The 3,383-nt window shown below is 47.8% G+C and overlaps 1 protein-coding gene across 1 annotated transcript in view; it reads left to right on the forward strand.

Annotated features, from left to right (window-relative positions):
- The window catches only part of LOC116686759 (troponin I, fast skeletal muscle), a 36,639-nt gene that overhangs the window by 27,443 nt on the left and 5,813 nt on the right, over nt 1-3,383 (forward strand). The gene's annotated exons all lie outside the window — the stretch shown is intronic.

Raw genomic sequence — 3,383 nt, forward strand, 5'->3', positions numbered from 1 at the left:
CACTCGCAGCTAATTACAGTCGGAGCAGGTAGTCTTAGCATGAGCCCACCTTCACCATGCTGTCGTATATACAGTGGGCGTCTAGTAGTCCTTAACTGAGTCCCCTACCGTGTCACCGCCTCCTTCCCGTGGGACAGTAGTCGGGTACATGAGCCCTCACCTTCAGTCACCATCTCGCAGCTAAGTTCACAGTGAGGGAGCCAGTCTCCCTTCTGCACCATGATCCCCCACCTTCAGCCAGCATTACATTACAGTGGGAGCTGAGTAAGTCTAGACAATGAGGCGCCACCACCCGTTCCACCAGCAGCTACATCAACGTCGGGACATTAAAGCTATAACATGAGCCCCCCCTACCAACCTAGCATTCAGATTGGAAGCAGATAATCTTAACATGACGCCACCACCTCAATCACCCAGCACAGCTAACTTACAGTGGGAGCAGTATCTACATAGACCACCTTAGACACGACTACATCGAGGAAGCTATCTCTGAGCCCACCTTCACCAGACAAGCTACATCAGAGGTGGGAGCAGTAGATCTTGAACATGATGCCACCACCTTCACCGAGCACTACATCAGAGTGGGAGCAGTAATCGTTAACAGATGACCCCAACCCTATCACAAGCAGCTACCATCAGGGGGAGTCAGTATCTTAACCAGGCGAGCCCCCACCTTCACCCGAGCTAATATTACAGTGGGTAGCTAGTAGTCTTAACATAGTCCCACACCCTTCCCCGAGCAGTCATATTCAGAGTAGGTAGCAGTAAATCTTAACATGCAGTCCCTGCACATTCACCAGCACGCTTACATCAAAGAGGATGAGGGAGCCAGTAGTCTTAACTGGACCCCACCTTTCACCAGATCGCACATCGAAGTGGAGAGCAAGTCAAGTCGTCGTAACATCGAAGCCCCAACCTTCACCAGCATCTATACAATTAACAGTGGGAGCATAGTTCCTTACGATGAAGCCCCCCTGTCACCCAAATGCAGCCTACATTCGAGTGGGAGCAGTTAAATTCCTAAGCAGTATGCCCACAACCTTTACCATCACGCTACCTCAGCATCCAGTGGGAGCGTATATCAATTAACCGATGATCCCCACCTTCACCACAATCTGCATTACATCGGTGGGGCAGCTACGTCTACACATGAGCCCCAACCTTCACCCAGCACTCTACATTACAGTGGAGATAGGTCTTTTACCCCCAGCACTCCACCTCCCCGCAGCACTTCACGGCAGAGTCTTAAATTCATGAGCCCCACCTTCAAACCCGCAGCTACATTCAGACAGTTGGAGCAGTATGCTGCTTAACAAAAAAATGACCCCCTCTACACACAGCTCACAATTACGAGGGGGGAGCGTAAGTACTTAACTCTAGACCCCACCCTCAACACATCAGCTACATACAGTGGGAGCCGTAAGTCGTTAACATGAGTCCCACACCTTCACCACCAGCTTACACAGAGTGAGATCACTATTAATAACATGTAGACCCCACCTTACATCCATGCCACATTATCAGATGGAGCAGCAGATTCATTCAACATTAGGAGCCCACCTTCACCAGCACTACAAGTACAGTGGGAGGACAGTAGTCCTTAAAGAAGCCCCACCTTCACCAGCAGCTACATTACAGTGGGAGCAGTAGTCTTAACATGAGCCCCACCTTCACCAGCAGCTACATCAGTGGGAGCAGTAGTCTTACATGAGACCCCCACCAGCACTCAAAGGTTAGGCAACAACTACACCTTCAACCAGCAGCTACATTAAGTGGTGAGCAGGTAAGTCTTAAGCATGAGCCCCCACCTTTCACCCAGCGCTACATTCAGTGGGAAGCAGTAAGTCCTAACATGAGCCCACCTTCACCAGTCGCTCTATACTCAGAGTGGCAGCAGTAAAGTCTTAAACGATAGCCCCACCTTCAACCCGGCAGCTACCATTACATGGGAGCAGTTATCGTAAACTGATCCCACCTCACCAGCAGCTACATCAGAGTGTAGCAGTATGTCTACATGACAACCCACCTTCACCAGCCGATTCTACATCTACAGTGGGAAGCAGTGTCTAACATTGACGCCCACCTTCACTCAGCTAGTCTACAATCAGAGTGAGGAGCAGTATCTTCACTAACTAGCCCCCACCTCTTACCAGCAGCTACACTATCAGAGTGGAGCAGTATGAATCTTAACATGAGCCACACCTTTCACCCAGCACTACCATCCTTAGTGGGAGCAGTAAGTCCTAACTTGAAGCCTCGCACCGTTTACGCATCTACACATCGAGGTGGTAGTGCTACATTCCTTAACCGACCTGTGCCCCCACCTTCACACCAGGCACGCCGCCAGCTGAGTGGGTAGCAGTAATTCCTTAACCTCAAGCTCACCTCCTACCTTCACCACATACTCCATCGAGTGGGAGCTAGCTCAGATCGTTAACATGAGCCGCCCCCCGTTTCACCAGCACTCTACAATCACAAGTGGGCGAGCCTAAGTCTAAACATGGGAGACCCCACCTACCTTCACCAGCAGCTACCTCAGAGTGGGAGCAGTAGTCTTAACATGTGCCCCACCTTCACCCAAGCACTACATTACATTTGGGAGCAGTGTTGACACTCCTCAACATTGATGCCCCACCATTCACCAGCACATACAACATCCCAAAGTGGAGATCAGTTACTGGTCTTAACATGAGCCCTACCCTTCACCAGCGGACTCCGATTGGGAGCAGTAAGTCCTATACATTAGCCCACCTTTCACCAGCAGCTAATTATATATATATGTGTGTGTGTATGTATATATGTCTATATATGTGTGTGTGTGTATATATATATATGTCCATATATGTATGTGTGTGTATATATATATATTTATATATGTGTGTGTATGTATGTGTATATGTATGTATATATGTATGTGTGTGTGTGTTTGTGTGTGTGTGTGTGTATGTATGCATGGGTATATATATATATATATATATATATACACACATTGTTCCTAGGTATAACACTTATTGCTTATTTAAGATATGTTGTGCATTATAGGGACATTTTGGGCTTTTTAATGTTCCAGTTTGTTTTGGCTGTGTTAATGCATGTGGCATCCATTTCCCTTTTTGCTGAGTTTTGAGAAGTGTGTGAGCCTCAGCTCCTTTTAATAAACTGTGTGACCAAAAAACAGGCACCCAGACCCTTGAGGACACATTTAAATATACTATTATTACATCAGGGTTTTAAGTAATTTATAGTATTTATTGAAGTACAATTTGTGAGAATCACTACACACAAGCCTGAAATGCACACACATGCTCAGGACCTATTCATGGATTGAGTGGGCTGCCAGCTGGACCAGTGTCCTGAGCGGTTGGGTTGGGGAGGGGGGGGGG

This window comes from Etheostoma spectabile, unplaced genomic scaffold (genome assembly GCF_008692095.1).
Source record: "Etheostoma spectabile isolate EspeVRDwgs_2016 unplaced genomic scaffold, UIUC_Espe_1.0 scaffold463, whole genome shotgun sequence".
Lineage (NCBI taxonomy): Eukaryota > Metazoa > Chordata > Actinopteri > Perciformes > Percidae > Etheostoma > Etheostoma spectabile.